The sequence below is a fragment of the Antechinus flavipes genome, chromosome X, assembly GCF_016432865.1.
Source record: "Antechinus flavipes isolate AdamAnt ecotype Samford, QLD, Australia chromosome X, AdamAnt_v2, whole genome shotgun sequence".
NCBI classification, from domain to species: Eukaryota; Metazoa; Chordata; class Mammalia; order Dasyuromorphia; family Dasyuridae; genus Antechinus; species Antechinus flavipes.
The window spans coordinates 50,931,518-50,945,632 of NC_067404.1; the positions used below are offsets into that span (position 1 = coordinate 50,931,518).

The 14,115-nt window shown below is 37.3% G+C and overlaps 1 protein-coding gene across 2 annotated transcripts in view; it reads right to left on the bottom strand.

Moving 5' to 3' along the window:
* XIAP (X-linked inhibitor of apoptosis) overlaps positions 1–14,115 on the bottom strand; it is a 37,469-nt gene that overhangs the window by 16,625 nt on the left and 6,729 nt on the right. For both annotated transcript variants that reach the window (XM_051969255.1, XM_051969256.1), the window contains exon 2: positions 12,248–12,310. The gene's annotated coding sequence lies outside the window, so the exon portion shown is untranslated. The remainder of the gene's footprint in view (positions 1–12,247; positions 12,311–14,115) is intronic.

Below are 14,115 nucleotides of genomic sequence, written 5' to 3' on the forward strand. Positions count from 1 at the left end.
ACACACACACACACACACACACACAAGCAAATTGAGAAACAGCTTACCAAAGTGGATAAAGGACTGCTCTCAAAGTCAGAGAGACCTGACTTCAAAAAGTAAATATAAAAATAATATATAAAATATATAAATATAAATAAATATAAAAATAAAGTCTTGTCTCTGATGTATACTGTGTAATCCTGGACAAAACACATTTAGCTTATCAGAACCCCACTCTCTAGCCTTCACTGAAGAAGTGGCATCAGACTGTGGAAGGCTAAGGACTTCTGGTTTTATCCAAGGAAATAAGAAGCCATTAAAGTCTTCTGAACAGAACTGGATGGATACTAGGGAAATGATTCTGGTGGCTATGTGAAGGATGGATTGAAAAGGGAAGAGACCAGAAGAAGGGAGACCAATTAGGAAGCTATTAGACTAGACAAGGAAAGAGGTGATAAAGGACTGAACTAGGTTGGTGCCTGTCATACCAAGTGAACAAATTAATGAGATCAAAGTAATCTTAGCATAGGTACTACAAGGCAGAAAATGGTATTTTTATTTTTCCTTTGAGGAAACAGATGGTCAAACCTACTACTAATTTTAAATTATTTATAATGCTAAAGGCCATGTATCCCAATTGTTAAGTACATAGTCATCAACTGGGGAAAACATGATGTTGAATACAGATATTTATCAAGTTCATACAAGAATAAATGGACCGCTACATAATCAAAGCATCCATATTAAGTTCTCATTTCAAGATGGTGATCAGAAAGTTAAAAGAATGACTTTGAACGTTTCTCAGAACCAAACAAAAAATCTCTAACTAATTTTGTTTATAATAACAAATCTAACTAGAGCATCCAACTTAGAATCAGTAGGGGTGAATCAAAAGTTTGAACTCTACCCAGGTCATTTTTCTTCTCTGAGCCTGTTTCTTTATGTGCAAAATAAAGACAATAATTCATGCAGTACTAATTTTACAGGAAAATAATATGCATAAAACAAAATGGCAAACCTCAGTGTTTGTAAATCTCAACTATCTTCATCATCTCAGGTTTTCAGACATACACCACTGCCCCCTATTGGCTGGGGCCATTTAAACACTTTGATGGATATTTAATTTCATTGGGGGGGAGGGGAGGGTTTATCCCTCCAAAGATGAAGATTACAACACATTTCTCCATCTACCGATAACATTAGAATGAGAGATGTTGTCAAACGTTGGCCTAAAATCTGGGCCAACTGTATCTACAACATTCACCTACTTTATTAGTCTATTAAAAAAAAAAAAAGGAAATGAAATTAGTCTGGCATGGCCAGGCCGGTTTTGGGTGAAGCCATGATGCCACTTTCTAATCAATGTTTTTGTTTAATAATACTTGTCACAATGATTTAAGCATGCCCTCTTCAACAATGTCAATATCAACCCATCCACACTTTCTGAGCTTATGCAACTGTTAAAAATGTTCTCATAAAAATCCTCTACAGGCAGTTCATCACCCAAGGTGCTAAGTAGTCTTCCAGGATGGGGTTAATGATGGAGAAACATGAGCTGCCAGTTATCTCTTTTGCTACACAATATGTCCATCTCCTTTTCTGATCACATACTCCTTGATAATATCTTCCAGTATTATTCTACCTTAATCACTGGAAATAACTTGAAATTATCACTCATCTTCTCCACCGTCCAAGTCAACTATAACACTAATACTTCAAAAATCAAAACAATATTGTGGTACAAAATTTGGGATCTTTTTTCCCCCCAGAGAGAAGCATAGGGTTCATTTAAAGGCATTGTACAATTCTCCAAAGCAATTCTACCCAATCCCTTCCAACTATTTAAGTCAGGGCAGGAGTCTGATCACTTAAGACATCCAGGACCATATTGCCCTCTGGAGGCTGGTTTAGGAAAAAATCATATCTGTCTTTTGATTTAGAGTGTTTAAATGGTAAGGGGGAGAGGGGATCCCAACCCAGTTCCGAAACAAAAATTATTTTCTTCCATAATTCCAGTTCTGATACATATTAGCTATATAAGCCCAATCAAGTAATTTCCCACTGTTAACCTATATCCTCATTTGTAAAATTGGTGGAATACTTGCACTACTTAGCTCATAAAGCTATTTATGAGGGGATTCTTTTGTATCCTTAAAATATTATATGAACATGAGTTACTACTCCAATCCTGCTATGTCTACTCCAAAGCTTCATTATGGTACACATTATGGTGAATAACCAGCTAGGTGGAACAGTAAATAAAAAGCTGGGCCTAAGGTCAGGAAGGTCTGCGTTCAAAATTGATAACCAAAGGTGCACAAGTTTTGTGCTTGTGAAGTCACTTATAAAATGGGGCTAATAATAGTACTCTCCTCCCAGTGGTTATGAGGCTCAAATGAGATAACTGTAAAGCCCTTAGCACAATGCCTGGCACATGTGAACGATACAAAAATGTTATCTATTATCATTATTGTTGTTGTCATTAATATTAACTCTGGACTCTCAAAGGCTTCATCGGTGGGACACAAGATCTAGCAGATCCTACCAAACTAAAAAGGGCTCTCACATGGGAAGACTGTCCATCACTGGAAGTGCTCATTGTCAGGTTGGCTACAAGAAGACTATTTTGGCCATAGAAATTCTCCAGGATGGGGCAGTGTGGTATAGTGGATGTGGGTGCAGGTGATTGAGTTAAGGCAAACTGGGCTCAAATTTTCCCTTTGATATTTACTAGCAGTATGACTATGAGGCAACTTACTTAACCTTTCTCAATATGAGGCAATTCAAAACCTGCCTACTAAGTTATATATAGACAATTGGTCACAGGTAGGTAGAGGGAGTTCCCACACTGGGTAAAAAAAAACACAGATCCTTGCCCTCCAAGGCTGTCTACCAAGTCATAAAAGGGTTGCGGATATATAGGGAGAAGGTATGCTAAGCGTATTAGCTACAGGCAGTAAACTATATAAATGGGGGAAAGAGGTGGCAAGTGGACAGTTTCTTGTAAGAATACTGTCTCTAACCTACAAAAATGCTGGCTGAAACTAGAATGGTGATGTCACAGAACAATGATTATGCCTGCTAGAACAAGTCGGCCTTCTTTAAAAAAACAAAACAAAATTGATAGGTTGTGCTGACACTATGTTGAGACAATCAATATACTGCAAAGGCCACTAGGCAACCATCAACAACTTTTAATATCACAATGAAGTGATTTTCTTGGGTATATAAAAAAACATAAGAAAAATCATCTTGTCGGAGATATTAGTGATCTAATTTACTAATTCAAGGAAAAAGAAAATCTAAAGACGTAAGGTACTTTCACATTCCAAACTAGTATTCTGATTTGTTTGTCACAATTTTAATGTTGAACAATAAAGTCGATTATTATTGATTTTTAAATAAATTTCTATTGATTTTTTTTGGGGGAGTGGGTGGGTTTGCATTGCCTAAATTTTCTCTTGTGTTCTCCTCCCTCCTTGGGAGTCATCCCTTCCCTATATTATTTTGTTTCAGTTTTTTGAGACTGGGTCTCCCTATCTCTCCCAGGCTGAAAGTCAAGTAGCTATTCCTGGGCCAGATCTCAATACTTCTGGGCACAGGAGTCATGCCTGACTCTGCCTCCTTGGCAGCAGGAATTATAGGTGTGTGTCACTAAGTCTGGCCCTTGTATTATTTTAATAAATGCTCATCTTCACTTGAAATTTCCAAGGGAGAACCATACCTTCTCTTTGTTAAACAATAAAAGATGGGAATTCATTTATAGTTTTGAAAGCTGTTTCTTCACTACTGAGTATTATTAGGTTTGTCCCATACACGGTATCACCGAGAAAGAGAGCTGCTGGAGAAAGATAATGAAATTGATAAACCACCCAAGAGAAGTAGGGATATGAAAATATTTAAGAATAAAGGTACTCAGGAGGACCCGAGTTCAAATTTGACCTCAGACACTTAACACTTCCTGGCTGTGTGATCCTGGGCAAGTCACTTAACCCCAAATGCCTCAACCAAAAAAAGAATAGAGGTAGATTATTGAGGAGCTGGGCAATGAAACAGACCAAGGAAGAAGTATGGGTGAAAGTTGTGAGTGATTTGGGAAGATCTGTTGAGGAGGGTGGAGTGCTTACCTAAGTAGCAAACGAAGGACCCTTCAGCCCAGAATATTAGGGAAGGGTAATAGAAATGACTGCTAAGATGGCAGTTAAGAGGATCTTGAGGGCTCTTGGACTGGTTATAAAAAGGCCTCATTTAAGGCTATTTATAAGAGAAAATAGATTGGGGTGGGGTGAGAAGCTAAAATCTGTGAAGATGTCCAAAGGCAAAGGGAATGGCTGGTGAAAGTTTGGTGTCAAGTGTATAGCAGGGAATTTTCATGTAATACCCTGTTAGAATGACTAGTGTCTTTTAAGCCTCTAAGGTCCAACTGGTTCTCTCTCTCTCTCTTTGGCTTTAGGGAGTTTATTTTAGATTAAAATAAAATTCAATGTTCAGTCACAATGCCCCCAGTTTGGAAAATTCCTAACACCTAGATAGAGGTATTAAAAGTAAATTCACATTTATATCTCCTGATCTCTTTAGGAATAAGACAAAATTCAGTTTCCTGGAAACATCTGGACAAGAAAACACAGGATAAAATTAGTGTCTGTGGACAGATAAGCTGCAGAGGAGAAATGGAGGGAGGAAGCTGACCTTTCCTTGAGACTTTTTTTTGTCTGAGTTCTCCTCTGAGGTCTGTAGAGACCATGACTTCTCGATATTTTCCTTCTCCATTTCAGTTCAGTGTCCCTTTTGCTCCAGCCTTCTAATCCAGAGGTTCAAAATCTCTTTTCCTCAATTCCAAGCTGACTTCTTTTTATTCAAACTGCCTAGGTGATCCAGCACTATCATAATGACCTTGTTCACAGTTCTGAGTGTTTGATGCCATCACAGGCCAGGTAGATGGCATAATAGATAGAATGCTAGATCTGAAGTTAGAAAGACTTACCCTCCTGACCTCAGACACTTACTTGCTGTATGACCCTGGACAAGTCGCTTTTACCTATCTGCCTCAGTTTCCTCATCTGTCAAGTGAGATGGAAAAGGAAATGGCCAAGTGATCCAGTATCTTTGCCAACTCCAAAAGGAAAGTGCCATCCACATCTAGAGAGAGAACTATGGAGATTGAATGTGGATCAAAGCAAGTATTTTCACCTTTATTTGGTTGTTGTTTGCTTGCTTGTTTTTTCTTTCCTATGTTTGATCTGATTTTTCTTGCACAGTCCTATTAATATGGAAATATGCAATTTTTCTAAACATATGTTTAACTTATAGTGGACTGCTTGCTGTCTAAGGGAGGAGGGAGAGAAAGGAAGAAAAGTCTGGAACACAAGGTTTTACAAAGGTGAATACTGAAAACTATCTTTGCATCTATTTGGAAAAATAAAATACTATTTAAAAAAAAAAACTCCAATGGAGTCACAAAGAGTAAAACAGGACTGAACAACAAGGAAAAAAAGAGGGCTTAGGTTTCGAAATGCTGAATTTAAATGGAACAAAAGCAAAAGTGGCCATCAACAAGTGTTCTCTCTATGCTAGGCACCAGGGCCAAAAAGGATGGGGGAGGTAGTTTCAATCCTACCCTTGAATTCCTTGAATAAGTAATTAGTTCCAGATATCACTTAGGAATACAATTCAAACATGGGACTGTCTGGGGTACAAAGATGAAAAAAGTAGTCAACTACTTCTCTCAACTTTATAATCTACTTGGGGAGGAGGTGGGAAGAGGGACAGGGAGAGAAGAGAAACACAGAGAAATATGATAATAGTGTACAAACAAGGTTCAAAGAGAACATCCAGTCCAAATGTTCTAGAAAAATATGAAAACTCTTTGAAGATAGAGGCTATTCTTCATTTTGTCTTGGCACCCTAGGCACAGCACCTTGAATGGAGGATATTATACCACTAAAATGCTTGTTGACTGGGAGAGGGATTTTGAGGGAGGAAGTTCATTCTGAGCCTGGGGGACAGTGTCTGAAATGAGTCATTCGAAATAAAAAGTTGCAAAAGTAGTAAGTCATAGGTAGCACAAAAAACCCATCAAGTAGTTAATACCCCTGACATTATACCTAGAAAGCTTGGGCTATTATCTAAATGGGTTATTTTTACCTGGGGGAGGCGGGGAGAGAAGAGTTTGAAAGAAGAAAAATAGGAAAAAGGGATTGATTACTAGTGTCTCTGGCCAAGTTATAATGGAAGAAAATAACTCCTCAATATCCATTTGGTAACTGCACTAAAGACAAATTATTTTAGCCCAGAGCAGCTACTAAAAGCTGAGGTTGTTAGGAGAGACCAAATTTCTAACAATCTCAAATCCCAAAGCTCTTTTTAGTCTCCTTTTGTGCTACAGTTAGACACTCTGAGAACTATCAAATTTGACTTGGAACAAAAATACTATTTGAAGAACAAAGCAGTACTCTGAAAAGTTTTAAGGATTAACCTTATTAGTATTCAAGTGTGTACCACCTTAAATAAGACTGAATTGGGTAGCTTCCCCCCCCCCCAATCTAGTTTTCCAGGGTTCAACATTTTAAAAATAATTTACTCCAGGAAGTCAGGAGCTCCAAGATTCAGAGTTTGTGGACTGAATGTCAGAGCCAAAACCAAAAACAGCAACAGCTTTCTGTCTGCATCAGCCATTGGAAAACAAAACAGGGGACTCTGGGGATTACAGGCAGTACAGATTAAAATGGCTGACCAGAAAAAATATCCTTAACATCTTTGACAAACACACCTTTGAAATGCCCATATTACTTAAAGGGCCAAAGTAATGTGTGCAATAGCCACAATTCTAAATCCACAAAAATGAGTGTAAAACCTTTAAACAGTTTCCATGGAGCTCATAAATCTCCTACTTGCTGATTACCTTGTTTGATTATGTTTGCGCCTGGAGGCCTCTGGGTGAAATCTGAGCAATGTGGACTGGCTCATTTAAGGAGTTGTAAATGTTTAATGAATGTTATCTATGCAAATTGAGAGCTTACGTAAGCCTAGCATTTATTAAGTGCCCATTTGCACGTGGCACTGTACAAAGAAAATTAAATGGCAATGAAAATAAAACCACAATCGAAGAAGTTAAGGCAAGTAACTCAGAACCTAACACCATACTGACCTAAATATTTTAAAGGGAGGAGGGGGGGGGGGGGAAGCGCTAAAGCTACCCGGAAGCCTCTGGGCTTTTTTCTCCTTCACCCCCCCCCCCAGCCAAGGGGCTTTCAACATCACAGCACTGCCTCCCAGAAACCTCAGAGGCTGGCTACTCCTCAAAATTCCATCAGAGCCTGTTTTGTTTTTGTAGTCCCAGCACCCAGAAGGTGTCTAATAAATGCTGAACTGAATTATAATGATAATAGAAAATCAAGAGACTAAATCCCAATTCATCATCTTGGCCCACACACCAACTCCTCTTGACATCCCCATTTCTATTCATGAGTCATCTTTTGACTCATCCATTTTGCTCCCTTCTTTATCTCCGCGCCCCCTCCCCCCCATCCAATCAGTTGACAAGCACCAGAGTCTGGTCCTCTCCACAATAGCTCTCATCTTCCATCTCCCTAATTTAGGGCATCATAACCTCTCATCTAGACATTCATAATAACCTAACTGGTTGTTCTCCTTTCAAAATCTCTTCTCTTTCCAAGCCATAATATAAAATGCTGCCAGCTTGCTTTACAAACTTTAAAGCACTATATACATGCCAGTTAGTTTTATTGTTATTCCCTCCAGAGCTCCTAAAAAGCTTTCAATCTCTCTTCAGTGCCCACCAAAGAAAGTCCCAATTTAAGGGGCCAGCATTCAAGACTCTCCACAAATCTGCTTCAACTTCTCTTTCCAGCATCATCTCCCACTGCTCCACTTGTAAGGATTGGTACCAAAATGAATATGTCACTGTACCTTTGTTTATTATAAATTCTTCAATCTCCTGAGTCACATACATACATCTCTTGTTGTAGAATTCCTCCTGTGATTTGGGGTACATATTTAGTACCCTCCCTTTCATGAAGATTTTTCTGATATTCCATCTGCCCTCCCCAAAGGCAAATTCCTCTTTGGAACAATCTGTTAATACTAACAGAACTTGGGAATTTTACTTTAAGGGATTTTTGGGGGGTTACTATCTCTCTTGAGCCTGCTGCTCCTTCATAGGACCCCAGTCACAAGATCAAATCTATTTGCTTTCTAAACTACTATACTATCATCATTATGATAGGACTCTGTCCCTTTAATTAAAATCTACAAGTGTTAAGGTTAGAGATATTTTCTCCAAGTGAAAAAACCCTATGACTAAAAAAAACAAAGTACTAAATTAAACAAAAATTTTGTCATTACTATCATGCAAGAACCTTTCGTTTTTGACTCCCTCTCCTTTATCACTATCTAGTACTACTAAAGCCTGATGATTCTCTCCTTGAAATCTCTCAGAGTTGCCATATGGTTTTGAATTTGTCCCCATCTAAGCCAATACCCCATGCCTCGGCTATTTCTATTAGCAAGTTTCCCTGTCTCCTATTCTCTCCCACCTTCAATCCTTCATAAACAATAAAGCACAACAGAATTTCCAAGTATCATTTTAATCATGTTAATCCTTTGCATGTATATATGCTCTCCAAGGTAGGTAGTCCCAGTTCTTGCTTCTTCCACTCCAATCTGGAATATTTCCCTCATTTTCACTCATTGAAATCTTTTAAGTGCTAATTCTGATTTCATTTATATTCCTCATCAGACCATTTAATAGCTAATTATATGCTGCTGTAGTTGCTTGTTAATTATCTTATCTATGTTAAGTTTGTCTCTCCAACTAGGTACTGTCTAATAAATACTATTTGAGAACATAAACCACTTTCCCCCCTTCCACATAGCCCAGAGTCCAGTACCATTAATTCCCATTTTGAACTGGACATCAGGGTTTCTTTTCCATTCAGAATTTGACCAAATTTGATCCTATTTGTCTTGGGACACCTACTATATCTTACTATAAAAGAATTGGGCACCGATTGTGATGTTTCTTCCGATTAGCTACTAATATCTTAGAAGACCTAAGCAATATCATGCTTTGGTACTCTTTTGTTATTGTTATTCAGTGTTTTGGTGGTGGCCAACTCTTCATGACACTTGACATTTTCTGGGCAAAGATAACTGGAGTGGTTGGTTTGCCATTTCCCTTTCCAGTGCATTAAGGCAAAGAGAGGTTAAGTCACTTGCTCAGGGTCAGACATCTAGTGTCTTTGGCTGAATTTGAACTTAGGTCTTCTGGACTTCAAGCTCAGTGCTGTATCCACCAAGTCATGTAACTGATTCTATTTAGTATGCTTTAAAGATACTTATTAATTTATTTCAATAAATTTTGGAATAACCTTAAATGTTTTAATACTGTGACTATTCACTCCACTAAAGTAATCAAGCTCCAAAAGGAGCTAGTAAAAAATAGTTTCTTTTAAAATCTACTTGGCATTTACCTAAACTTCACAGGCTAGTAATAATAGTCATTATTCATATTTTGAAAGTAGTACTACTACTACTTTGGGTAAGTAATAGAAGTTTTAATAATTTCTTAGATAAAGAGACTGGGGATAAAAAGGGCATGCAACTTTTTCAGTCACAGTTAAATTCATAGTCAAGATTCTAGCCCAGCTCTCTTAATATCTCTATTACTCAATTCATGCTACACCTCACTAAAATACTTCTGCTATATATTAAATATAATTGATTATATTTCAAATATAATTTAAGTAGCATTCTTCCCCAGAGTTTAAACAATGACATTTTTAAAAATGACTGAAATTATAAACTCTGACCTGTTAACATCAACTGAAAAGTCTGTAGATTAGAAAAGCATTAATAAACCAATCCTTTGTCAGGATTTCTCAAGTTGAGGTTCATGAATCTGTGGGGTTTTTTATATATTTACAACTGCTTTGGAAAATAATTGGCTTCCTTTGCAATTCTATGAATTTTATTTTATACATCTAAAAACATTCTGAGAGAGGGTTCATGACACAAAAAGGTTAAGAATCCCGACTTAAGCCAAGCAATCGTGTGTGACATGAATCTATAAAGGTCTGGTGGTATAGACGGGGGTTGTGGCTGGTGTGGAGAGAGCCTTTTCTTTTAATAATAATGAGAGTGGGGGCAGGGAAATGGCAGTGGCTGGCTTGCTCTTTGTAGAGAATAAAAGGGTAGGAACAATAGGGAAGGAAAGACAGAACACAGAATCTTAGAGCCCCATCCTGACCCAAAACCCTAGTTCTAGTTACCAATTAGTTGTGACCCTGAATAGATCATTTAACCTTTATGAGTCTCAGTTTCCTTATAAAATAAAGAGCTCGAATTATATTCTTCCATTTAACTATTTTTTAATGTTTATTACTTACCAAAGATTTATTAAATGCTGGTTATATACACAGCACTATTGTTGATACAAGGATATAAAGTCCAGGGAAAATACAAAGAAACCGGAGAGAGAAATTTCTTAGGGTATCACTGTGGGAGGTGGAGAGGTTGACAGAAAAATTGAGACTTCACGGAAGTAGGACCTGAACTGTGCCTTGAACAAAGGCAAGTGCACAGCTAGGACTGTGGAGAGGGAATGAGACAAAGAAAGAAGGGAAGGGAAGGGAAGAGCATCTACAGTCCCATTTTTACTCTAAGATTCTGTGATTCTTTGTTTAAATTATACCTCAAAAGGCAAAAATTAATAAGATATCAACATGAATACCTACAGATCCAATATTGCAATACTTTAAAATAATATTTGTGCTTAGGGCTGTTTGTTAAAAAGAACGTTAAAATACAATGGACAAATCAGGAATACATTTTCCAGTGGTTCATGTCTGAACACTTACCACTGCCACCTCCTTGGATATGAAACCTCTAAGACCAAAGTTCCCAATGCAGCTATTATTTACAGAAAGTATAAGCTAAAAACAGTGCTTTGCACAATAAGCTAATACTATAATGCTGTGATTGTAAAAATTTACACTGAATCACAGGGTTTGAGGGTTTGATATAATATTCATAAACTCTTTCAGAGCTACATAATAAAAACTAAAAATGTGCTAACTTAAGAAGATATACTACTAACCTTTGTTAAAAAAAAAAAAAAAACTATCTTCTTTACAGTATTTACAGAAAAACTCTAAATTTCTTTATAAACCCAATCTCCATTTCTCCCTCAGGCTAAAAAGGAACAAAAATTTTACACTTTTTCTAACTGGGTGGCACTGTCTCTGACCCAATGTAAATATCTTAAAATCACAGGTACTTTCCTCTTTAAGAATGCCATTTTAGTGTAACATCTGGGAATAATAAATAGCTAATAAGATCTCTGTTATTAGAATAAATAAAAACTATATTAAAATAAAAAGCTACAATAAAATAAAATGTAAAAATCACAAATGTAAAACTGTCAAATGTCAGAACATTTAACTGAACTACTTAAGCTTTAAAAAAAAATCTTTAATAGGGGCAGCTAGTTGGTGCAGTGGAGAGAGTACCAGCCTTGAAGTCAGGAAGACCTGAGTTCAAATCAGATCTCAGACACAATATTTCCTGGCTGTGTGACCCTGGGCAAATCATTTAACCCCAATTGCCTCAGGAAAAAAAAAAATCCTCAATAGGTATTTTAACCTACCCTCTTTAAACAAGGAGTTTCTTTTTAATGTTAAAGTCATAGGATAAAATAAATAAGTCAATTCAATTGGCATTTAAGTATCCAACTAAGTGCTGGACAATGTCCAAGATCCTGAGTCTACAGAGACCAAAATTAAACTTGCCCTCAAGCTTATATTCATCCCCTTTTCTCTCTCTCTCTCTCTCTCTCTCTCTCTCTCTCTCTCTCTCTCTCTCTCTTTTTGGGAGGGAGGAGGGGGGATTGGAGGTGAACACACACAAAGAAAATTAAATATAAGATATATCCAAACTTTTTTTTTGGGGGGGGGGGGATGTACAGATCCAATATGAAGAGCAATTTTTTTTATCAACAGAAGACATAATAGAATGGCAGAGTAGCATATGATAGAGGAACCGGATGATTGTGTCTGATAATGATATATGCCAGGGAGGGGGAAAGATGGTCAGAAGAAGAAGCCTCGGCCTTACCAATTCACAAATCAGAATCAAAGGCAATAATAATGTTTATTTGACTATTATTCCTAAGCAGAAGTAGAGAGCTGGGGTGGGAAAAATAAGGCACGATCCTTTAGAGAGGAATGAGACATAATGAAGTACTCACCTTCCAACTCTCAGCCAAATCAGCTCTACCCTCTGGACTCAGCAAGAAAGTAAAATTCTTTCCCTGAAAGCAAGCATTAAGGTCACTAAGGTCATTTGAATAACTGAATGAGCCCATTGGCTCAATGAATTATAATACTATTAATAATGCTTCAGAGTATAATATGTGCTGGTCTTTAAATCCCAGAGTGAGTTCTATCAATACCAGGAAACACATTAGGAAGCACCTAAGAGAAAGATCAGTTTCATATGAAGATAGACCAGTTCATTCAGAATTTATTCATTCACAGTTTAGACATAAATAAGATTTTTAAATCCTTATCAATCTGTTAAATTTAATTAACCTGAGAGGCAAATGGGGAGGGGGAAATAACACAAAATGAGTCCATCTTATCTCTGAGAAAGAGAAATTATTATCCCCAAATTCCATACCTATCCATCTACTGGACATTTCTTTAAAAGTGTATTATTCCTTTATAAGTATAAGCTACTTGACAAATTGCAGCATGAGGCTTCCAGAAATAATACATTGCACAAATGAATCAAATAGATTGGGAGCTGCCTTGCTTTTTGGATGAAATGAATTTCTAGAGTTCACATGTTACTGCTGTATCCAGAATTCTTGCTACTAACTACATCTGTCCAAGAAAAGGCCGATACCATCTAATGAATGATTATTGACCATGAAAAGTGAAGTTTGCCAGTTTGATGACATATCTTAAAACAAATCTTTTCCCTTCTTCATGACATATCTTAAAACACCAGAAGACAGCTATCATATCCCCACTAAGTCTTTTTCCTCCAAGTTAAACTTCTCCAGTTCCTTCAAATGATCCTCTAGCACAGTCCCTTCAACCTGATTACCCCGCTTTGAATATATTCCAATTGTCTATGCCTTGCAGTGGACACTCCCAGTTTGATCCTCTTTAAAGCTTCTCATCTCTGATCACGTCTGCCTCTTATATAGGACAGAAACATATCAGATACATATACAGATAGATACATATCAGAATTAGAAAAAGGAAGAAAAAGAATGCCTTGCTTTTCCTTTTTATGTATATAATAAATTGATCATATAACTTTCAACCTAGTCAACCAAAGCTGAATGAGTGAAGCAGAGAAAATATGAGGGCTGTTCCACCAGCAACTTGCTGAATTTAGTCTTAGTATCTGTGCCTTACAAAATGGGATTAAGGGCAACAGTGTAAAAATCAGTGTCTTAGGGGCAGCTAGGTGGTGCAGTGGCTAAGCATCAGCCCTGAAGTCAGGAGGACCAGAGCTCAAATTTGACTTCAGACACTTAACAGTTCCTGGCTGCGTGACCCTGGACAAGTCACAACTCCAATTGCCTCCGCAAAATAAATAAATAAATGAAATAAAAATAAATATCAGAGTCTTTTTGAGCAAATGGCAATCAACTTTTGAAGATTTGTTCAACTGGGGGAGAGCAGTGACTTACATAATCCTAACACCCTTTCTTTGAACGTCGGAAAAGGTAATGTGCTATCAGCACCTATTGCCTCTATCTCTGCCTTCTAGAACCAAGACAAATCTTTTCCCTTCTTCATGACATATCTTAAAACACCAGAAGACAGCTATCATATCCCCACTAAGTCTTTTTCCTCCAAGTTAAACTTCTCCAGTTCCTTCAAATGATCCTCTAGCACAGTCCCTTCAACCTGATTACCCCGCTTTGAATATATTCCAATTGTCTATGCCTTGCAGTGGATACTCCCAGTTTGATCCTCTTTAAAGCTTCTCATCTCTGATCACGTCTGCCTCTTATATAGGACAGAAACATATCAGATACATATACAGATAGATACATATCAGAATTAGAAAAAGGAAGAAAAAGAATGCCTTGCTTTT